Source organism: Lemur catta, chromosome 14 (genome assembly GCF_020740605.2).
Source record: "Lemur catta isolate mLemCat1 chromosome 14, mLemCat1.pri, whole genome shotgun sequence".
Classification (NCBI taxonomy): domain Eukaryota; kingdom Metazoa; phylum Chordata; class Mammalia; order Primates; family Lemuridae; genus Lemur; species Lemur catta.
Window position 1 is genome coordinate 24976941 of NC_059141.1, and position 25386 is coordinate 25002326.

The 25386-nt window shown below is 36.8% G+C and overlaps 1 protein-coding gene across 1 annotated transcript in view; it reads left to right on the forward strand.

Annotated features, from left to right (window-relative positions):
• HPSE2 (heparanase 2 (inactive)) overlaps nucleotides 1–25386 on the forward strand; it is an 85735-nt gene that overhangs the window by 21658 nt on the left and 38691 nt on the right. The window lies entirely within an intron of this gene.

A 25386-nucleotide genomic window follows, 5' to 3' on the forward strand; every position in this document is an offset into this window, starting at 1 on the left:
AAGAAGCTTACAACAACAAAGACCTGTTACCCCAAGAATAGCTTGAAAAAAGATAATTATCTAATATGTAAATTTAAATATTCTTTAAGTCTTCTTATGGTATTTGTGCCAAAATGTCCAGCATGTAACAATGTCTCTCACTAATTCTATACTGGAACGCTGCTCTGCTTTGCTACAAGAAATCTATCCCACAACATCTTCCGAATCTTCTTTCATCTAGTGTGGTGCCCACCGCTTAGACATTTGTGCTCCCATTCTGGGCCCTCATAGGCCTGGACTATGGCCCCCTTTCTCAGTGTCTCGAACCTTCTAGCCTAGCGCATGTGCTCCTCTTGTCTGTCTTCTGCCTAAAGTGGGTCACATTATCTATTGCAGATTTGTGACAGGTGTGAAGGGGAAAAAAAGGGGATGAACTCTATTAAATATCCCCAAAGAGTTTTTGGTTTGTTGGCAATCAATAACTTCAATCATAATGGGAAATATTTTAGTTCACATTTATACTCTTAGTTTCTCTAAACAACAAGTTCCAGGTATTTTCAAAAGCTTTTATCTTTCTTCAGTTTATTTGTTAGTCATAGATTGAGTAAATCTGAGGATCTTGTCATTTCCTTGCTTAAAACCCCACAGTGTTTTCCTTTTACACGTAGACCAAAAGCCAAACTCTCCACTCTGGCCTTTTGTATTTGGCCTCTGCTACCTCTGATCTCATCTGGTGCCACTCTGCCCGTACTCATTCTGTCCCAGCACACCGGTAGTCTTTCAGTTCTTTGTAGGTTCATGTGCGAATCTGTCTCAGGATCTTTGTATATGTTCTTCCTTCTGCCTGAAATGCTGTTCTCCTTCCTCTTTAGGTACTTGGCTCCTTCTCATCTTTTAAGTCTCACCTTACATGTCATCTCCTCACAGAGGCCTTTCCTGGTGCTCCTATCCAAAACACGTTCCCCATTTCATTGTTTTTATTAGCTCTTTGTTTTTTCATAGCACTTATAATAACTTATAATTATTTTTTCTTTATAATTTTTTTTTCTCTTTCACCAGAATGGCAGTTAATCAATTTAGCAAATGCTTATTTCGACAACTGTTTATTAGGCATTTACTATGGGGAAAAATAACAATGACAACAATGACAGTACAAATAATAACTATGCTTCAAGAACTGTTCTCAAACTTTAGATACTTTACCATATCTGATCCTCACAACCACCAAATGAGGTACGGACTATATTTATCTCTGTTTTCCTACAACTTAGAGGAAGTTGTAGAAAAACCAAAGATTACATAGAAAGTGGCAAATTTTGGACTTGAAGTTGTGTCTGTCTCACTCCACGGGCTGTTGTCTTAACTGTTAATGTCACTTTCCTGAAATCCTGTTAAACGTCCTCACTAAAAAGGCTATTTGGATAATGTAGCATAAAGGCTGAACCTTGAAGCATTTATAGGATTTTTAGGGAGAGATAATGAGGTCAGTGTCAGAAAATTATTGGCTAAGAATGTATGGCTTCAATTATTACAGCTTACAGGGAGGTAGCAGAGAAAGTTTTTCTTTTCTGTTCTAGCACTCTCCCTGGCACAAATGGAATGAAGTGAGTGGTTTTTTGTTTTTTTAATAATGGAAAAATACATTTTTAAATAAATACATTTTGTTTACTGGCTACTGAAAAATATTGGCCATGTCTCAAGATAAATATCAAATGTTTGCAACTACTCCAAAAATACCCCCCAAAGCAGGCAAGGGGTTGTGTTTCCTTTGGCTCCAGGATCAGCACTCATTTCAGACAAGTAGCACCTGGAATCTACGATTTATCCCTTCCAGCCATAGTTTTCAGTCAAGACTTGGAAAAGTCAAGGAAGAATCCTAGGAAACCCTGGCCAGGAGGACTCAGTGAAAATTAAAGCCAAATGCCACGTTTCTTCAACCCTGAGAGATGTTGAGGTGAAGATTTCTTAATAATGTAAAGATACCAAGAGTCATTGTTAGGGAAAAAAGAACTAACATAGAATTTGTCATTTGTCACTATATGGATATATAGATGGCCAAAAGAACCAATTCAATATTGGGATATTGATCTTGGAGCTAGAACAACCAGAATTCTGAGTGTGAAGTCATGAATAAACATCTCTGTGGTTGGACTATTTTGACTTGGAAGGATATTCTTGGATTTGCTATATTTTGAGACCAAGATATATGGCAATCATTGGTCCTGCCCACCAACCCATGTAGAAAACTTAGCAAGAATTAGGGAGATGAAGTTATAATTACAAGTAGAGTAGCTTATATCAGAATAACCCTCTATAGATAGCAATGATAAAATCTGGGCAAAAAATAAGGAGAAAAATCTTCAAGTCATTCAGACAAAAATAACACTTTTACATATTAGCCAACACAAATGATGGCTAATTTGACATCAGAAACAATGGAAGACAGAAGACAACAGAACAACATCTTTAAAGTGTTGAAGAAAAATAAAGTCAAGCCAGAATTCTATATCCAGAAAAATATTCTTCAGAAATGAAAGTAAAACAAAGATGTTTTTGATAAATCAAAGCCAGTAGATCTGTGCTACAAAAAATAGAGGAAGTTCTTCAGACGGAAATGCAATAGCACTGGAAGGAAAGTTGGATCTCAAAATATAATGAAGAGCATTGGAAATGGTACATTTGTGGCTAAATATAAAAGACTAGTTTTTTCTTAATTTATTTAAAAAATAATGACTCTAGTCCAAAAATGTAAATTGTATTATGGTATTTATAACAATATAGATATAAAAATATATGGCAATAATACCACAAAGGATGAGGAAGGGAGGAGGCGGTAAATGGAATTATACTGTTGCAAAGTTCTTTTACTCGACGTAGTGCAGTATTTACTCTAAGAAGACTGTGATAAGTAAGGTGAAAATTATGTTCCTAGAGCAATCACTTAAAAAATAATGACTAAAGGTTTAGCTAAAAAGCCATGTTGGAATTAAAATGTAATGCTAAGATATATTGAATTAACTTTTTTTTAAAAAGCAGGAAAGGAGGAACAGAGGGAAAAAATGGGAAAAATAGAAATCCAATAGCAAAACGGTAGACCTAACAACCACATCAATAATTACATTAAGTGTAAATATTCTAAAGAATGTTATTAATGGCCGGGCGCGGTGGCTCACGCCTGTAATCCTAGCCCTCTGGGAGGCCAAGGCGGGCGGATCGCTCGAGGTCAGGAGTTCGAGACCAGCCTGAGCGAGACCCCGTCTCTACTAAAAATAGAAATTATACAGACAACTAAAAGTATATATAGAAAAAATTAGCCGGACATGGTGGCACATGCCTGTAGTCCCAGTTACTCGGGAGGCTGAGGCAGTAGGATCGCTTAAGCCCAGGAGTTTGAGGTTGCTGTGATCTAGGCTGATGCCACGGCACTCACTCTAGCCCAGGCAACAAAGTGAGACTCTGTCTCAAAAAAGAAAAAAAAAAAAAAGAATGTTATTAAAAGGCAAGAATTATCAGAGTGGATGCTATAGAAGATTCAACTATACTCTGCCTATGCACTTTAAATATAAAGACAAAGATAGAGTGAAAATAAAAGGGTAGGAATTATATACCATGCTAGCAGTTATCACAAAAAGCTGATGACTGAGTAGAACTCCATGGTATACATATGCCACATTTATGAGACTATATTGATATTAGACAAAGTAAACATCAAAAAAGGAGTATTATGAGAGAAAAAGAGACTATTCCTAGTGATAAAAGGGTCAGTTCATCAGGAAGACATAATAATCATAAATGTATGCACCTGAGATAGGCAAAATAATGGTTTCCCCACCAAACATGTCTGCATCCTAATCTTCAGAACCTGAAAATATGTTACATAGCATGGCAAAGGGGATTTAAGGTTGCAGATGGAATTAAGGTTGCTAGTCATCTGACCTTAAAGTAGGGCACTTATCCTGGATTATCCAGATGGAGCCACAGGTGTCAAAGAGAGAGGCAGAAAAGAAGAGGCATAGGAAGATTTAACTACAGAAGAGGAGGTTAGAGTGACATGATGTAAGCAGAATTTGACCTGCCATTACTGAATTTGAAGACGGAGGAAGAGGTCCATTAGCCAAGGATTGCGGGCAGCCTATATAAGCTAGAAAAGGCAAGAAAATGGATTCTTTCTCAACACCTCCAGAAGGAAGATAGGCCTCTCAAGACTTTGATTTTAGACCAGTGAGACCCTCATTGATTTCTAACCTATAGAACTGTAAAATAATACATTTGGATTGTTTTAAGCTACTGTTTGTGATAATTTGTTTAGAGCAGTAATAGAAAACTAATACAGGACCTAATAATAGAGATTCAAAATATGCAAGGGGCCAGACGTAGTGGCTCATGCCCGTAATCTCAGCACTTTGGGAGGCTGAGGTGGGATGATCACTTGAACCCAGGAGCTTGAGGCCAGCCTGGGCAAGATAGCAAGACCCCATCCCTATAAACAGTTAAAAAAAAAATTAGCCAGGTGCTGTGGTGCTCGCCTGTAGTCCCAGCTATTTGGGAGGCTGAACTAGGAGGATCACTTGAGCCTGGGATTTCGGAAGTTCACAGTGATCTGTGATCACAGTGAGCTGTAATCATGCCACTGCACTCCAGTCTGGGCAACAGAGCAAGATTCTGTCTCACCAAACAAAAGAAAAAAGAAACACACAAGGATAAAAACTAACAAAACCAAAGCAGAAAGAAATAGATAAGTTCACTATTATAGTTGGAGCTTTAAAAACACCTTTTTCAGTAATTAATAGAACTAGATTAAAATAAAAACAGTAAGGCTATAGAAGATTTGAATAACACTGTCAAACAGCTTGACCTAATTGACATTTATAGAATACAGTTGAACACATATTGTTTTCAAGTGTACATGGAACATTAAACAAGATAGACCATATGCTCAGCTGTAAAACAAGTCTCAATAAATTTGAAAGGATTGAAATCATGCAGAGTGTATTTTTTGATGACAAAGATTGTTAGTATTAGCAGCAAAAATATATATAAAACTTGTAAATATTTGGAAATTAAATAACATACTTTAAAATAATCTATAGATCAAAGAAGAAATCATAAGGGAATGTAGAAAATATTTTGAAATGATTATGAAAATACATTATATCAAAATTTGTAGAACTTAGCAAAAGCAGAGATTAGAGGGAAAATTACAGTTTAATATGCTTATATTAGAAAAGAACATTTAAAATTAATGATCTCTATTTCTATCTGAAGAAGTTATAAAAGAGCAGATTAAACCCAAACTAAGTAAAATGAGAGAAATAATAAAGATAAATGCAGAAATCAATAAAACAGAAATTACAAAAATGGTAGAGAAAATTTATAAAACCAAAGTGTTTCGTTGAATAGATCAACAAATTTGAAAAACCTTTGAAAAACCTCTACCTAGAGAAAGGAGGCATGGGGGAAGAGGGGCGTGAAGAAAGAGAGAATGAGAAAGAAATCACACAATTTCTACTATCAAGAATGAAGGGATTCTCACTATAGATTCCACAGACATTCCAAAGTACTATAAGGGAATATTATGAACAAATTTATGCCAACAAATTTGACAATAAAATTAAACAAATTCCTTGAAAATACAACTTAGAAAAATAACATAAGATTAAAAATTAATATCCCTATGTATATCTGGTTCATTTTGGAAAATCTGGAAGTTTCTTATATAACTAAATATATACCTATCCTATGACAAAGCAATTCCACTGCTAGATATTTACCCAAAGAAAATTAAAACATGCCACGAAAAACTTTTACAGGAATGCTTATAGGAGTTTTATTGTTAATAGGCAAAAATTAGTAACATCCCAGTTGTTCAACAAAAAAGAATGGATAAACAAATAGTTGTATATTCATACAATGGAATACTACTCAACAAGATTAAGAAAAAAACTGATGGTATATGCCAAAACATGGATGAATCTCAAAACCATTATGCTGAGTGGAAAAAAGCCTTATACCAAAAAAACACATTTTATTATTTCAATTGTATGGAGTTTGGGAACAGATTTTAAAATTCAGTACATTGCCTCTGTGGGTGTGGGGGGTGGGCAAGTGGATTGAGAGGGAAAGGGAATGAGGGAATTTTTCAGAGTTACTGTAATATTCTACATCTTGATGGGGATTTGGGTAACACAGGAGTATGCATTTATCAAATGATGTGCTTAAGATTTATGCATCTCATTGTATATAAAATATACTTAAGAAAAAGAACCATAAGCAGATTTTGAATTCTAGTTAATGGTATGCCTGATGATGTGTTCAGGATGGAGAGTACCAAAGTTTGCAACTTATTTTGAAATGCCTCAAAGCATAAAATGGATCAATGGATGGATAGAGGGGTAAACTGATAGATGTGTGAAAAAATAGTAAAATGTTAAATGTAGAACCTGGGTGATAGATATATGGTGTTCACTGTACAATTCTTTCCCCTTTTCTCTAGGTGTGAAAATATTCCTAATAAATTATTGGGGAAAAGCCTAAACTGTTACAACTAAACAAAAATAATCTTATTTACTATGAAATAATATATTCTTGTGAAAATATGTATGAGAAACATAAGTGGGAAAATGCTTTTGTTAATAGTGTTAATCCTTGGATGTAGGGAATATAGGGAATCTTTTTTCTCATTTTTAGTTTCTGTGGTTTCCAAATTTTTTGTAATAAGCATGTAATGCATTTATGTTTATAATAAAAATATCATCAGTGCCCAGCTCCACCCTTCCCACCCCCAACCTCCCCACTCCACAAGCAGTATTCACAGTTTTAGCCACTTCTTCTGACATTTGTTTCCATGTTTCTAAACAACAATCTGATTCTGCTATTTCTTGATTTTTTTCCAAATTAAACATCTACTAATTTCCTACTATGGAAGATGAGAATTTAGCTCTCATACCTCCCTAGCCCCTCATACATCCAAGCATACTTATTTATCTTTCTTCATCCTCTAATATTTTATATCTTAAGTATTGGTTAGGTCAGAATTCAGTGTTTATATTTTTATTACTATGTAAATATGATTCACAGCAGAGACATGTGGTGTGCTATGATTACATTTTCTTTCTTTCACAACTTTTTGTTTCCCCTGGAGTGAATAACTGTCTCTTTTTTCATTTGTTTAGCTTCCTATAAGTCTTTCCTAATTCATCTCTAAACTGTATCAGGGTAGTAAATCTCTTCTCTCTATACACAGACACCCCAGGTAACCATCAGTTTCATCTTCTCCTTGGAGATCTGCTCCTGGAGCCATCCCTCCTTCTGTTCCCATCTGGACGGTTCATCTCTGTGTTTCCTGAACAGCTGTTGTCCTGGGATTGCCATTCACCATCATCCTGGGGATTCCTTCTGACTCTCTTATTTGCTGGATTCGTGCCCTTTTTTGAGGTTTACTCCCTTGTTTGGTGGAGGATTTCTTCCAGCAACTTCCTGAGAAAAGATAAATGAGAGGTCAACATGTTGAGACCTTGTATTAGAGTTTGATTTATATTTTGGATGCACATAGATTTCCCTTAGATTTTGATGCTTGTGTTCCATTTTATTCTAGCTTTCCTTGCAACTATTGAGAAATTTCCAATATTTTTATTGGCCCTACTTTTTTTCTTTTTTGATACTTTTAAGATCTTCTCCCAGTCCCCAGTGATCCTTCATGTGGTTCTCTTTTTATTCTGTTCACTAGGTATGGGGTAGATCCTCTCAATCTGAAAGTCATGCCCTTCAGTTTAGGGAAATTTTCCCAAATGTTTCTTCTTTGATAGTGTCCTTCTTTCCATCTTTTGTGCTCTCTCTTTCTGGAACTAACTATAATGCAACCTCTAGTGCTCTGCTTTCCTGGAAATAAGCAGTTTCCCAACTATGTAGGGCAGTGGTTCTCCAACTTTTTTGTCTTCAGACCCTTTTCATTCTTGAAAAATATTGAGGACTTCAAATCACTTTTATGTGGATCATGTTTATAGGTACTATACAGATGGTCCCTGACTTAAGACGGTTTGAGTTACAATTTTTTGACTTTACCATGGTACGAAAGCAATATGCATTCAGTAGGAACTGTACTTTGAATTTTGATCTTTTCCTGAGCTAGTGACATGCAGTACGATACTCTCTCATTATGCTGCGCAGAGACAAAGAGCTGCAGCTCCCTGTCAGCCCCGCGATCACGAGGGTAAACAACCAATACCCTACAGTGTACTATGTAGCCAAATAATTTTGCCCAACTGTAGGTTAATGTAAGTGTTCTGAATATGTTTGAGTTAGGCTAGGTTAAACTATGCAGTAGGTTAGGTTTATTAGATTAATTTTCAACTTAGGATATTTTCAACTTACAATGGATTTATCAGGACTTAGCCCCATTGTAAGTCAAGGAACATCTGTATTAGAATTTTAAAAAAATTTTAAATTATTTACTTATTTATTTAAAAACAATAAACGTATTACATAAAGAACATACATTTATAAAAAGGGTATTTTCCAAAACCAGAAAAATTAGTTAGATGAGTGACATTATTTTATATGCTTGCAAATCTCTTTAATATCTGACTTAATTAAAGACATATGGATTCCCATATCTGATGAAAATATGTTGTTTTGGTTTAAGAATATGAAGAAAATTTGGCCGTATATTAATAGTAAGATGTAGCTAGAAAAAGGAGTATTTGAATATCCTTTTTCAGATAATTGTGGTTGTTCTCATAAACTACAACAAAATTCAACAGTGATAGTTTCAATATACTAAAATCCCAGACTTCACCATTATCCATATAACAAAATTGCAATTGTACCCCTTAAATTTATACAAAAATAAAACCCTATAGAATAGCTTCATTCCCTCTCACTCAATTCCTTCTCACTCCTTTTTTGTGTATAAACCACTCAAGTAAGAGTTAAGTTTTACAAGGATTTGGGATAGGTCTTGAATTACAGTGGAGCTGACTACTACATGGAATACCTGGGGCAGGTGTTTGAAACAATAAAACAATAGCAACATGTAAAGATGAAACAAAAAGGTTAGTTATAATGTGGAATATGAAGCCATATGAATGAACTTCTCATACTGCGATGTGTTAAAACTCCATTGGTCTTGTACTTGGAATAGACCTTTCACCCATGCCTGATTTTACAACATCATGAACTGATCATTTGGCAAATATTGTATAACTGAGTTATGAGTTATACAGATCTTCCAAATGTTGACACATTTTATTACAAAATTTTTAAAATCACATTTGCTAATATAACCACTGATTTAGTCAGAAGTCTACGTTTTGAGAAGCTGACAATCTTAATGGTGGTAGATATGAATTTTCTAAAATTTTAATTTTCACCTAACAGCTCCAACTTTATAATCAGCCACAAGTTTTGTCAGATATTTTCCTTGATGTGACAAGCTCACTTTTATCATTTTTGAGAAAATGCCTTCCAAATACCCAACTCTAAATAATTTGTCTGGCAGTTGTTTTTTGAAGTTTTTTTTTTTAAATTTAAAAATATTTTATTGGAAGTATTTTTATTTATTATGGATTCAATTAGATTTGGAAAACAATATACAGCTCATTTCAGAACCATAAAATCCTAGAGTATCTGCATTTTCCTCATTTGCAGTATGAATATTTCCTTGTGGGGGGATGGGAAAAAAAGAAAATACTGTACACTGCTGTCTTTATTAATAAAGCCTCATTAATTTGAAGTTTTTTTTTTTTTTTTGAAGTTTTGTTCCATTTAGAAAGTGACCAATTCAGTTCGCAACTCAATCACACAAGTGCTTGTCAAGACAGCCCTCATACTTTGTTATGGAGCAAAGTATGTATATTTCCCATTTTGTTATACAGAATATTTTTTAAATGTGTACTCAAGGGTTGAAGTTTAATAAAATTAATTTTAATTACTTTGTCAAGGACATTCTTAAGTGAAAGTAACATTTTTGTTTAATTGCAAGTGTGTGACAGTGACCACCAGTACAGTTTGGTGCTTCTGACTTGATTTGTGCTAAGGTACCAGCAGTTTTACACACTGTTGCTTTAGACAATCAATCCAAATGTCAACATAATTTTTCTAGTACAAGCCATGAGAGTCAAATAAATAACACTTTATATTTCATCATCACTTGTATTTATTGCCAAGCATTCACATAAAACATCATTGATGATTAATTGGTGCTGATTACTGGATAGATAAAAGAAAAAAGCTATGTCTATAGATTTATCCATTTTTAAGGCAAAAGTACACTTTTACTAACAAGATATTAACTTTGTCTTATTGTTTGCAACTAAATCTTTAAAAAGTTACTGTATTGTTGGGAAGTGCCATGGCTGTGATTTCTTTCACTGGCTTTTCATCCAATGGGCATTTAGCAATGTCAACTGTACAAAGCTCTATTAATCTCTCAGCTACTTTGTGTACTTTTCCAGTCAGTGCAGTATAATATCTTACCCTCTAAGATGCTTTTCTAAATTCAAAAATTAGTTTTCAAAATAATTTTAAAATGTTATTTCAAAACAAAATAAGCAGGTGTTCTTATTTCCATGTAGGCACAGGGAAAACATTAGGATTTCAAAATAATAACTGATTGGATGATTATGAGGTTACACAGGTTATATAAAAGGTATTAAAAAATAGCTTATAAAGTTACAATAGAAAGTATTGACAACAAACTGAGTTGATTTTTGAAAACATACCCCAAAACTACACCTTAGAAAAGTCTAGAAAACAAGACTATACCAGCATATATTCCATTAATTATCAGAGCAATGACATTGTCACATGTCATATAGACTCTGGAAAATGCTAGGAGGGTGAAACAGGCCAATAATGTCTTAATATCATTATTAAAATAGTTTTGAGCTCAAGGATTCCTGAACATATTTTGGGACCTCTCAAGAGTCCCTGCACCACACCCTGAAAACTGCTAATGTGGGGAGAAGGTGGGAATCTGATGGTCTAATTCCTTCTCAATTCTCCTGTTTGAATCCACCCATCCCCTCATTCTCAAAGCCACCTGGTCTTTCCAACTCCTGAGACATCCTGGGATTCTGCAGAAAGAAGCTGCCTGCTTTTAGACTTCCCTCACCACAGGAGTAGAATTCAGCTTTCTTTAGCCAGCTAAGGCAGTTACCACTCTTCCTTCCATTTTCTAATATCAACATTTTTATTGCTGTTTTCTTCTTGCCCTGTTCTCTATTCTCTTAGACCTTGTAGGTAAATGGATTTTTTTTGCATTCCATTACTGTTGTTTTAGTGGGGTTTAGGGAGGGAGCTTTAGTTAATGCCTGTATTTAAACCACCATACTTAAACTAAAACCCTACTGTCTGTGTTTTTTTTTTTCCCTCTCTAGGGTTATTTTTAATAAGGCAAATAAAAATTTTTAATTTCCAAAAAATATGAATCTATTATTAATATACCAAGTTAGCCAAACCTTGGTGCTCACAACACCTAGGCCCCACCAGATACCAAAAGGATAAAAAAAGACCCTCTGGCTATGTGGCCCAGACATCAGTATTTTTAGGAAATTCATTCGGTGATTCTGAACTACTACTGCCCTGGAGCCTCCTGATTCAGCACAGTAACCCCTGGGTACTTAAACTCCCTGGAGCACACTCAAAGTGTGGTTTCTAGACCTGCAACATCAGCATCACCAGGGAATGTATGAGAAATGCAGATTTTCAGGCCCCATCCAAGACCTGCTGAATCAGAACCTGTGAGAATGGGACTCAACAGTCCATTTTAACAAGCCCTCCAGGTGATTATGATACACTTTAAAGCTTGAGAACCACTGCCACAGAAGATGACTGCCTGGATCTGATTTCTAGAAATACATCCATCACCATATTTTTTGGCATAAAACTTTCTTCAGTAGCTTCTTTTCTGACATGTGGATGCGGGAAAAGATGTAAGAAAATTGTCCTGGGACTTGACCTTTAGAAAATTCCTGTCTCTTGTGGTCAAAGTCATAGCTTCAAGTCATCTAGTTTTCAATAAGTTTTTCTCTTATATAAAAGTCAGCACTTTTCTCTCTCTGGTCTTAGTCTGCACATATATATATATATCATTCTTCACTTCTGCTGTTGCAGAAAAACAAAATATGGTGCATATACTATAGCTATAGGCTTAAGGAGATCAATTTTAAGAGATCAATTTTATAATTTAGATTTTTTAGCTACATTTAAAAGCATAAAAGCAAACATTTAAAAAAAAGTCATTGCAAGAGCAACTATGAATTTGTCCACAATAATTTAAGTGTAAGCAAAATGACTCTGACAATAGGATCTATTGGAAATTCATGAACATTTCCAGGGACATTGGAATGACTTGTTAAGCAAAGATTCTGCTTAAAAGGAAAACCTGAAGAAATCCATCACGTAGATAACCAATTTTAGAGAAAAGAAATTGCTAATAAAACATGGACGCTATTTAGAAAAAAGTTGAAAAAAAGATTTAACAAAGTAAGTGATTCACAGGAGTATTGAAACTTACTTAAAACACTATTTTGGAAGCAAAGGACCTACAGGACTATAAATTATGGTTTGGTAGAAACAACAAGGTCTTTGAAGTCAAACAGGCCTGGACAGAATCCCTCTGACCCATTGTAGGTTTGTGACGTTGGGAAAAAATAAATCCTTAAGAGCTCAGTTTTCCCATCAATAAAGTAGGGTTAATGCCCACCTCACAAAACTATTGTGAAGACTAAATAAGGTAATATGTTATGAAAAGCACTTGGCCTAGTACACAGAGCATATTGAGCCCTCACAAAATGTGAGTTTCCTTCTGTCTTTCTATGATCCCTCACATTCCCTCACAATCTCTCTGTATTTATGAAAGTGTCTTACTCTAGAATAAACAGATATTTAGCACATATTCTATTTCTGAGCATTTTTATAGCACTCTGCAGATGCTTCAAGGCTTTTGCCTATGGCCTTTTCTGCCAAAGGAGGAAACTGGGTGGTTCTGTGGGGTGACCCTATTGTGTTTTATTTATTAATTTATCAAAAGATATTTACTGAACACCTACTATGTGTAGGCGCTGTGTTAGATGTTATAGATAGATAAGGGAGCAAAAAGAAGCAAGATCCCTCCCCCAGGGAAGCTTAGTGCACTTCTAGTTAGCAAGAAGTTTCTCCCATTAGTGACCATTTCTACAAGCCGTGCTTATCTCTTTCTTCTGAAAGGGAAGGTAGAAAGGAAGAGATGCTCCTGGTTAAGGAAGTAAGGACTATAATAGAAAGAAAATTCTCATGGGCCCCAGAGAGTACTATGCCTAGACAAATGTCTGCTATGGAGGATTTAAAAAGGAAAGGACAGGGAGGGAAGGGAACCATTAATGACATATGGAGTTTAGCTGCAAAAAAAGAGAGAGAGAAAGCGACAACTTTCTAAAAGCAGGTTAAAGAACCAAAGAGTTCTTTGTTTTAAGAAAGACTATACACACACATTCCTATATGTGTATGTATATATCTTATTTCAGTTGAGCATTTTAGGCGGGCAAGTTCTGTGCTAAGTTCCTTACAGAAATGACCCAAACCATGCGTTTTACTGTTTAACAGACTTGAGTTCCAGCCATTAGGACCTACTGTCTGTATGACCTTGGCCAAGCTGCTCACCACCTCATTGTGTCTCAATGACTTTGTCAATCAGGTATATTGATATCTGTGACCCAGGCAGTGGGCTCCTTACCATTGGCACAAGTGGTATTTATATAATAGCTCTCTTCTCAGCCTAACTCTGGAAGCAGTGTAGTCTCCGTCAGTGGCTCCCCTTACCCCAGTCACCCCAGAGAAGCTACCTCATGTGTCTGCTGTTGATATAGATGAGAGAGGGTCAGTACTCCCTTCTCATTTCAGAATATATACACATACACAAAACCTCAAAGAAGGCTCAAATTGGCATTATCTCTAGGTTCAACACAGTCAGGGGAGTTAAAATTGAGCTCTGCACTTCTGTCTAACTCCCTTGTGCCTACGCTCTGGATATAAATGTGGAGTCTCATGGTGTACTTCTCAAGGAGGACCCCTCATAGTGACTCCTCAGTCAGTGGAGAGTGTACCACATGAACCCTCTTCTCCACATTCCGCACCAAATATCTCAGTCTTTTTTTTCTCCCTCCAGATTCTTGCCCAATTAGTTCACTGCAGGTCTTCAACTAGCCAAAGGAGAAAGATGCTGCCTCGTGAGCTAATTGATTTCTTCTAGTTCACTGAGTAACATAGTGGCCTTAAGAAATTGCAATGATTCTTTCCAGGAGTGCCTGGGATTGTACTCCCCAAAAGAGAACAATATTTCATGAAGACTTAGATGTTGGGCCAGCAAGTATTCAAAGCCATGGGATTAACAAAGTTGCATCTTTCTGGATTTTACTTGAAGATGAGGAATAACGCTGGAGGGCCATAAGACTGCATGAATGTTTAAAATTCTGAAAGAGAGTTTGAGCAACCTCCAGCTCTGTCCACAAATGCCTCCCCTGCTAAGGAGGGAAAGTTTGAGAAACACCGGTCTAGGGCCTTGCACATATCTGATATCAGCCATTCATTAAAATCTCCCATGAACATTATACACATTATAACAGGGGCATCTGTTAAATGTATGGATATTAAAAGGGCTGCTTTTAGAGGCTTATTAGGCTTGAAATCCTTGTAACACTCCTTCTACCTTTGTACCAGGTCCCAATTGTCCATGTCTCAGTCACACTGGAGCCCAGGTGAAAGGTGCTAGTTGGTCAAATCTAGCTATCCTGCAACTTCATAGGAAATTAAAGGGTCTGGATAACAGCTTAAATTTAGAAATTCTTTCTCCTCACTTTCCTTATTCCTCTGCTAAACAAGTATTGCACTAGTCTGGAGTCAGACAATCTGGTTTTGAATCCTGGCTGCAACACTTATTTATTTATCTTGAACAAGTCACTTAGCTGCACTGAATCTCAGCTTTCACATCTGTAAGGTAGGTGTTCATTCATTCAAAAAATATTAATTGAGCATCTACTGTGTGCCAGGCACTGTTCTGAGTGCTTGGGATAGGTCAGTGAATAAAACAGAGAAAAATCCCTGCCCTTGTAGGGCTTACATTCTAGGGGTATTGGGTGCAGGTGGGTTGAAAGATAATAAACAGTAAGTATGATAAGTAAGTTACATAGTATATTAGAAAGTCAAAAGTTGGAATACAGGGGGTGCTGAAGGGAAGAGGGCAGACTGCAGTGTTAATAGAGTGATCTTTTAGAAGGTGAGATTTGAACAAAGATGTACAAGTAGTAAGAGTTAACTAAGCAGACACCCTGGGAAAGTATGTTCCAGGCAGAAGGAGCAGCTAGATTGAAGGTTCCAAGATGGGAGGGGGTTTTTTTGGTGTCATAATAGTTCCTACTATACAGGGTTGTTGTGAGGACAAATGAGATAATGCACATAAAACATTTAGCATTGCAATTGCAAGTATTTGATAATTTTTGTTTATCATTATTGTGAAAGTCACATTTCTAAATTTTTAATATGTTGTAGAATCTTTAAAAATGATCCACATAGCACGCATTCATGTAATGGTACCTTTTTGAAGTTGCTATTTTCTTCCATATATATTTTTTTACTTTTACACATAATACTTTGAAATGAAAAAATATAATTATTATCTCTGAATAATTCTCTTCCTTGGCAAGAACCATGAAAAAGGTATAAAATATGCTAAGAATTTTTTTAAAAGCTAAACAGAAGATGTGACTACTGTTCCCATGTGCTCAGTTGCTTTTATCAAGCCCTCAGTGGCTCTTATCTGAAAAAGCTGCTACTGTCAAACCACAGCCACCTTCTAGGGAGGACTTTCCAATATTCCCAACCAATCTAACCATCTTCCCTTTCTATTTCCCTTTTCATTTTACAAGAAAAAAATGGGGAAAATTTATGTAATTGGAATTCTATTTTGCTGTCTCAAAATGCAAATCTTCAGAAGAATAGAAATTCTTATATGCACGTTAGTGTTTTATGTAATATATTGTGTGGGGGTGAGGATGGTGAAAATAAAATGTAAGAACTAACATTAACTGAAAGCTTTCCATGTGCCAAATATTGTTGTAGCTTCTTTACATAAAGTTAAATCCTTGCAAGACTCTACTACCTTGGTACTAAAGTGTGGTCCAGACCATCAGCATCAGCATCGCCTGGGAGTTACCAGAAAGGGAGTATCTTGGGCCCCAACCTAGATCTACTGAGTAGAAATCTGCATTTTAATACCCCCATGTCTTTCATATGCACATTAAATTCTGAGAGTACTGCCCTAACAAGACAAATATCATTAAGATCATCTTCCTCAGAGGAGAAAAGTATGCTTCAGAGAGAGCACATAGCTTGTGTAAGTACTCACAGCCAGCAGTGGCTGTCCAGGATTTAACTGAGGTCTGTTCACACAGCAGAGTCCATGCTCTTTCCACTACGCTACTTCCCTCACTAGTTCATTTTAATGGGCATATTTTATGATTTATTTTATAGAAAAAATAAAAGAAATCGGTCAGCTCCCACTTGAATGCACTTTGAAAGCATTTGCACAGACAGGCTGAATGTAAACACCTGGTCCAAAGAAGAGCGATGGGAAGATGATAATTGAGTTTGTGTGTGGCTGTGAGTGGATGAGTCACATGCTCCCCTGCTCTCCTGAGGTAACCTGCCTTTCTGTTGAATTAGGGAACCCAAGTGTAATTGTTGGCAGGATTCTTCCAAAATTCTACTCTGATGAGCAGAAGACAAGAGCAAATGCAGAAAGGCAGACCAGGGCCTGAGGAGATGAACAATCTGGCATACGAGACAAGGAATGTCTTTTTTTATGAGCAAGGAGGTATTTTTATGGTTTGCCTTGAGTGAATAGCCTCTGATGTTGGGAAAACAGACTGGGAACAGCTGGACCACACTTTGGATCAGTTGCCACAACAACTTGATACATTTGTCTCTGGTGTCATTTGATCCCTTTGAGAGCTGTATTACCTCAATATGGATGTTTGACTTTCAGGCTTACTCTGTGCAGTGAGCACGTCTGTTTGATCGTATTCCTCAGATTATATGGAGTGTTGATTATATTCATTTGGGAGTTTGGATTCTAAGATTACAAAATATAGCAACCTCACAGGTGACTGGAACCCAGGATCTTATGAAACCATCATTATATTTACCACCCTCAGAACTCTGATTTCAGGGACAAACCATACTGGATAGCATCTGGGAGATTTATGCAGATATTCAAAGTCATCCCCATTTTCATTTTCTGGCAATATGTTCCACTTTGTCATCTCAGGTGATCTTTGCAAGCAACACTTTTCAAACTTGATTTCAGTACAAGTTATTGTTAGTAGGTGTATTTACCCTTTTATTTTATTTTATTTTGGAAAAAGTAAGCAAGAGACATTCAGCATTTGAAAGTTTGCAAAGTAAAATTGAATGCACTTGTATGATTTCAAGAGCAAATTAAATTTTTTCTCTTAAGAAGCTTAGAAATGACTGATGTCTTGATGACAACTTGAGAGTGATCCCAGCTACCGTCATTAGAGAAAGGGCTGAGTGTTTTGCATGAATCATGCATGAGAGAAGAAAGTGCCCACTTTCTACTTTCTTTGATGAGAAATGGTCAAGCACTTTTTTCCTGTCTCCCAATTTATGGCAGCTGAAACTGGAGGGCCTAATAACATGTTTGTGCCCACCATCACCACCGTCTTCATCTTCCTTGAAACTCACAGCTCCTTTCTGAGGAACAAAATCTCCTGAGAGAGTTCAGGAAAGCAAAAAAAAATTAATGTTCTTAGAAGTTATGGAGGATGGTTTTGAGCATGTGCAGGACATAATTTCATTATTGTCTAGAGTTACATGGCTGTTTCTGGGATCTGGGAGTTTCCTAAACAGAATATATTGTTGTTCGATGGCAGCATAACTGTGGTTTTCTGCTGGTATTTTGGTGCAGAGGTGGATAGTTGTTTGCATTTTTTTCTCTTTTTTTCTCCCTTGCCGCTTTATTTCATGTAAATAAAAGAAAACAAAGTTAAGATTAACATAAAAGAACCATCAACAGCAAACATTTCTGTTAAAGTTCTACACTTAATCTATAAAAGTCAACAAATTCAAAATTTCTGTAATTTTTTTACATTGTATATAATTAGTGTAGTTTTTCCAACTTGTTCAGCTTTAACATAAGATGTTTTAATGTGAATCACATGAAAAATGTGGCCCAACATTATGAGCACTTTAACATTTGCATTTCCTGCTCTGTGTACATAATTTTGTAAATTTGAGGTTAGCCTAACAGGCTTGGAGGGAGGCAAGCTGGGAGTTTGGAGTTTGGTCATCTGGATTTGGAAAATGCCCTTCCTTTTTGGATATTTGGCATGCCCTGAGTGAAGGGATAGTGATTTCACCACAGCATGCATGAAGCTTTACTTCATAAAGAGCCAAGTTTTGCCATAAGGAGAGCACAAAGCCTCTGTTCCAGGCAGGGCAAAATCAGCAGCATCACCACTACCTGCAATGGGTCTTTCAGTGCTTGAGAAAATTAACTGACTCAGCCTAATGAGTAGTAGACTATGGAACTTGATATTTTCAGTAAGATCTGCAGATCATGAGAGATTTCCCAGATCCTTACCCCTTACTACAGGAACCAAAACTCTAGTGCTACTTTTTTGGGTTTAAAGTACTTTTTAAGGTAATCAATACTTTTACAATTCTGATGAAAACTATTGATTGTAGAAAAATGCATATGTGTATGGGAAGAAATAGACACACATATACATAATTTTACATAAGATTTCAAAGTTTTTATGGATACCCTAGAGACTATCCGTGGATCTCATAAGGAATCCAAGGACTCTATGTTGAGAACTAGGTTTGAGTTTTGCTTCTTCCTGCCATGATACCCTCACATCACACTACTAACTCCAAGACCCCCACATACTCTTAAAATGCCTGTGAAGTAGACTGCATGAAGACCCTACAATATTAATATAAACTAATTTCTACTTGTGTAATAAGAGAGACAAGAAAGGGGCTGTAGGTGCCAGGACGAAAAAGAGTCTTTCTTAGTTTTCACTTCATTATTTTGGTCAATGTTTTCTTTTTAAACAAAAATATTTTTATTTGTACAAATTTAAGAGGTACATGTGCAATTTTGTTATATGCACAGATTACATAGTGGTCAAGTTGTGGCTTTTAGGGGTGTCCATCACCTGAATGACATACATTGTACCCAAGTAATTTCTCATCATCCACCCTGCTCCCACCCCTTCACCCTTCCAAGTCTCCACCGTCCATCATTCCTCTCTCTACGTCCATGTTTACACATTGAGTGAGAACATGTGATCTTTGACTTTCTGTGCCTGTTTGTTTCATTTAAGATAATGATCTCCAGTTCTATCCATGTTGCTGCAAAAGACATTATTTCATTCTTTTTTTTCAGCTTAATAGTATTCCATTGTGTATATATACCACCTTTACTTTATCCATTCATCCATTGATAAACACATAGGTTGATTTCATATCTTTGTTATTGTGAATAGTGCTGCAGTAAATATACAAGTACATAACTGCACATGTATATACTTCTTTTTGATATATTTATCTCCTTTCCTTTGGGTACATACCCAGTAGTGAGATTGCTGGATTGAATGGTAGTTCTATTTTTTAGTTCTTTGAGAAATCTCCATACTGTTTTCCATGGGGTTTGTACTAATTTACATTCCCACCAACAGTGTGAGTTCCCTTTTCTCTGCATCCTCACCAACATCTGTTGGTTTTCATCCTTTTAATATTAGCCATTCTGTCCTATCATGAAGGGAGTTCTTTAAAAAAAATAGCCATTTTGACTGGGATAAGATGATATCTCACTGTGGTTTTAATTTGCATTTCTCTGATAATTAGTGATGTTGAGCATTTTTCATATACCTGTTGGCCATTTATATGTCTTGTTTTAAAAATGTCTATTCATATCATATCCTTTGCCTACTTTTTAATGACATTATTTGTTTTTGTTATTGCTGCTGCTGTTGTTGAGTTGTTTGAGTTCCTTGTATGTTCGGATATTTGTCGCTTGTTGGATGAATAGTTTACACATATTTTTTCCCATTCTATAGGTTGTCTGTTCACTCAGTTGATTATTTCTTTTGCTGTGCAGAAGCTTTCAGTTTAATTAAGTCCTGTCTGTTTTTTGTTTTCAGGCCCTCCTAAAAAGAATAAACTTAAACACAGTAATTTTTAACTTTCCAGCAGTCTGGACAAAGTTATGCTAATTTATTCAATTAATGAAAATTTTATTATATATAGCGCATATATTAACCATACTGTTCCTGGAACTATGCTTTTGGTCAAAACAATATTATTATTCTACAGTTGGCCCAATGGGGTTACAGGTAATGATCCTCCACATAGTTGAAAATCTGCATATAACTTTTGACTGTCCAAAAATTTAACTACTAATATCCTACTGTTGATTGGAAGCCTTACTGATATCATAAACAGTCAATTAGCACACATTTTGTATGTTATATGTATTATATACTATATTCTTATAATAAAGTAAGCTAGAGAAAAGAAAGTATTATTAAGAAAATCATAAAGAAGAGAAAATATATTTCCTATTCATTAGGTGGAAGTGAATCATCGTAAAGGTCTTTATCCTCACTGTCTTCCCGCTGAGTTGGCTGAGGAGGAGGGGAAAGAAGAGGGGTTGGTCTTGCCATCTTAGGGGTGGCAAAGGCAGAAGAGGTAGAGGAGTGGGAGGAGAGGCATGACAGGCAGGCACACTTGGTGTAACTTTTATTGAAAAAAATCCACATATAAGTGGACCCCCACAGTTCAAACCATGTTATTCAAGGGTCAACTGTATTTTGCAGATGATGAAAAAGTGGTGAGAAAGGTTAAATAATTTAATCAATGTGTTGTATTTATTATAATATAATGGGTCATCAATTAATGTATTTAGTTAGTAGCAAAGCCTTTACTAGGACCTAGATTTCTAGAAGTTTACGTCTTCCTTCATTTCTTTACTTGATTGGACATATACTTATTAAGCAGCTGCTATGTCAAAACAAGGCTCTGTGCTCCTTCTGTTCTGTCCCATGGTATGGTTTACTGGTTTGACCTGCCACTCCTGTTCTCTCTCCACCTGCCCCTGCACTCACCTTAAGCTAGTTTGTCTCTGAAGTTGTTTCTAATCTGTAAAATTAGGTGCTTATGCTGAGTCATCTCTAGGATCCATTTTATTAATAGTTCTAGGTACAATTCTATTCTTAACGTAATAGAAACAAGATAAATAACTGTCAAGTGTCACTATAATAACGATGCTGGTGCTGCTTTTCTACATTCTACCCAGAGATGAATTAAGCATCCGTAAGTAGACTAGAAACAAGACTGTCCACTGTATAATCAATTTTGTAGTGGCAGAATGAGTCACTTTGTATCAAGTATTACATTTACATTGGATATAAGTGAATAAGGAGATGAAGTAGAAGAAATAAAGGATGAGTAGGAAGAAAATAGGAAAATGAAGACAATAGGGAAAAAATGACTAAGGTTATTTGCTGTTTATACTTTTTTCTCTGGTAGATTTAAAATACTGAAAGATATGACCACAGGAGTTGCTTTTTCTCAGGCAGATTTTCTTTTTCTTAGTATTCACTGGAGGACAGCTAAAGGGAGATGAAAACTGGGAGTGCTAAAAACAAATGTATTCCTTTAAATGTGACCATTCTTCCCAAGGCTGGGACTGCCTTTAGTGACCACATTAAAAGATGTTGGATTTGGAGGAAAATTACCATCTCCCTCAAATTAGGTGGAGATGCACCCAGCTCAGGTGGTCCAGAAAGAAGCTATATGTATCCAGGCTGGGTGCGGTGGCTTACACCTGTAATCCTAGCACTCTGGGAGGCCTAGGCCGGTGGATCCTCTTTGAGCTCAGGAGTTCAAAACCAGCCTGAGAAAGAGTGAGACCCCATCTCTACTAAACATAGAAAGAAAATTAGCTGGACAACTAAAAAATATATAGAAAACATTAGCCGGGCATGGTGCCACGGGCTTGTAGTCCCAGCTACTCCGGAGGCTGAGGCAGAAGGATAGCTTGAGCCCAGGAGTTTGAGGTTGCTGTGAGCTAGGCTGATGCCATGGCATTCTAGTCCAGGCAACAGAGTAAGACTCTGTCTCAAAAAAAAAAAAAAGTTGTATGTATCCATGAAGAGTTTTTTTTTAATTAAGTCAGTACTTTCTGTCTTCAAGTAGTAATTTAGTTAACTAAAATGGTGAAAAATCAAGAAGGCAGGAGATGATTACATTTCATAAAAGTTTCAAAAGCAGTTAATGCCAACCATTCTGATGTTAATTGCCATCAACCAATTTAAAGGCCAACTAGCACTGTCATTAGCACCTCTATGCCAAGTATCTCAAGACTCCAAAAGCTTCACAGTTAAGTGACATGTTCCTAGAACACTCATTGCCAAGGGCCCCATGCGTGTACTTTTAGAGCCTTAAAACATGAACTTCACCACCAGAGTCCCAATGTGGTGGATTCATTGCAGGGCAACTTCATGGCCTCGTGATCTATGCAGTCAGTCACACAGGGCTCTGAGCTTAACAGGGCCCTGTACTTGGTTTAATGCTCTGCTATCACAGTCTTGAAATTCTTAATAATTTTTTAACAATTTAACAAAAGGTCCTGAGTTTTCATTTTGCTTTTGGCTCCACAAATTATGTAGCCAGTCCTAATTCCTGGCAATCACTTTTAGGCTTTTTTTTTTTTTTTTTTTTTTTGCTCTATTTCAAAATTTTCAAGAAAATACTGGGAAGATCATCAAATATCTGTCTAAACCAGTGCAGTAAGGGGTACTAAGGAATAAGAAGTGAACAGAATTATTCAGTATGATTCTGTTCTGCTTCCAAAATGACATATACTGAAATTCCTCTTCCTGACTACTCCCTCACATTAATTTTATGCAAGTCCTTTTTCCTACAGAACTAGCCCTTTGCCTTCTCCCTGATGTAATTAATAGCTATTAATGTATGGGTTACATACTTATTATTATGTACATTGTACTTTATATGCATATCTCATTTAATCTTCCCAACAACCATGGCAGGTTGGCATTATTATATCTTCTTTACAAGTGAGGAAGGCAAGGCTCAGAGGCTTCACTAATTTGCCCAAGATTTAAAGCTAGGTCTGATTTTTTTTTTTAATTTGGTGGGGGGGCACTACAAGCATCTGTTCCCCAGTTACCCAAATATCTTTTTTTTTTTTTGCAAGACCAATATTTAGAGTCCTTTCTGTCTTCTCAATTCTGACCACTTTCATTCCCTTTGTGTCATCTCCGGTCTTCTCCCTCATTCTCATTACTTTTTTCCTAGGATCTTACTCCTTCCAGACCTGGATTCCCTTACTCATTCTCTAGCCCTATTGAACATTCTGGGTTATGATAAAGAAATTCCTTCACATCCTTACACTTGTCAACAAATATTCCCTTTACCTTCTAGCCTTTTGTGATTTTATGACTTTGATATCCTCTAATAAATAAAATTTATGTAAACCAGCCACCACTGCAGGAGAGCAATAACTGTTTTGTGCACATCATAGAGATTATTCTTTAAAGTAAACTAATGAGTTACAGCAATTTTGGTATCCTTATCATTGACCTCTCAGCAAACAGAGCAGATTAGATAATGTAGAATTAATAATGCCTTTCTACATTAATTTTACAAATATTTTTGAACACTCCTGCATGTTAATATTTTTGAAGAAAATATAGTTGTTATTAGCATTCAATTATTTAAGTTCTGTTCTACAGTTCCTGTTGATTTTAATAAAAGTCATTGTATATCTAGCATATTTAGTCACACCTAGACTGTCAATAATTAGCTAACTGGTCTCTCTGCCTCTAGTCTATCTCACTTCTCAATTCCTTCACATCACTGCCACCAGTTATTTTTCTAAAATATATACCTGATTACATTATTCTCCTGCTTCAAAACGTTCATTCAGTAGCTATTTATTGAATACCTGCTATGTATCAGCCATGTGATAGGTACTAGGAGTAGAATGGAGAGCAAGACTGACATAAGGGCCTGTTGCTAAAGCAATTAGAGTCTAGAGATAACGTCCCACTTTTTCCTTAGTAAGATCAATTCTTTAGAACAACATGTAAGGCCTGTCATAATCTAGATGCCACTTATCTTTCCAGCTTTGTATCTCTCCATTCTTCTACTTCCTTCACCTTTGGCATGCTCTTCTCCAGATGAGGCAATGATTCTTTTACTGCAATGTACATTTTCATGCTAATGCTATTTTTCCTTCATTCCAATGCCTTCATTTTCTCATTCATCTTACAAAATCTTACCACTCCTTTAAAGTTGAGCTCCAATGCCAAACTTTCAACTTTCTTAACAAATATACATACCTCACCATAGCAACTATTGAATTGGAATTTCCTTCTTTCCCTTTCCTTTCTTGCTCTTTGGAACTAGGGCTCTTCCTTAGGCACTCAATTTAAAGATCTACAAGAAAAGTAGAAGAAATGGTGGGCACCCAGCTACAAACTGCAATGAAACTGAGATGGGACCAAACATCATTCCAACCAGCATCTTGCGCATGCTTTTTGCCTGGAAGAGGCTCCACCCTCTTGGGTCACAGACCCAAGGCACCACTGTAGGAGTTTAAAGCTGGGTAGCCCAGGGAGGGATGTTGAAACAGAGACCTCCCCTCCTTCAACCACCCAATGCTGTAGACACAGACACCTCTGCTTCCAGGCATGAGCTTTTGGTGCAAATGAGCTGTGGGACAGCCAGTTCTAGGTTTGCAGGGGGAGTACACCCCGAAGAGTACTCTGCTCACTGTGCCTGAGTTCTGCACAGAGGTGTGGCTCATTTCCCTCCCTTCATGGACAGACAGTGGTTTTGCAGCTATCTCTACCCAGGAATCTCACCCCTTTGGTCTGCACACCACTGGATCTGCAGCCAATGCTCCTCAGTACCCACTCAGACTGCAGCAGCCCTGGGGAACCAATGAGTCCTAAGGGAGCTGTAGGTCTCTTGGAGCATGGGCATTCAGGATTGGCCGCTTCCAGCTGAGAAGAGAGTGCAGCACACCAGAGGACTCCTTAGGAAAAAGGGGACCAGGGCACCAACTCCTCACCATTTGGGGCTGTCTCCTCCTCCTCCTCTCCACAGCCCGCTGCTGCCAAGGCAGCTGTGGCTGTTTCCACTTAGGATGGGTGAGGGTTCCACAGGGGATGATTAAGCCAAGTCACTTACAAGCAGCTGTCCCACCTCTGACAGAGTGCCTATCACACCCAGGATTCCATGGAGCCTGGGGCTAACTCCTTTACCACTAGAAGGCTACAGCAAGTATTTTTGTGTGCCCCAAGGATAAAAGCTACCACC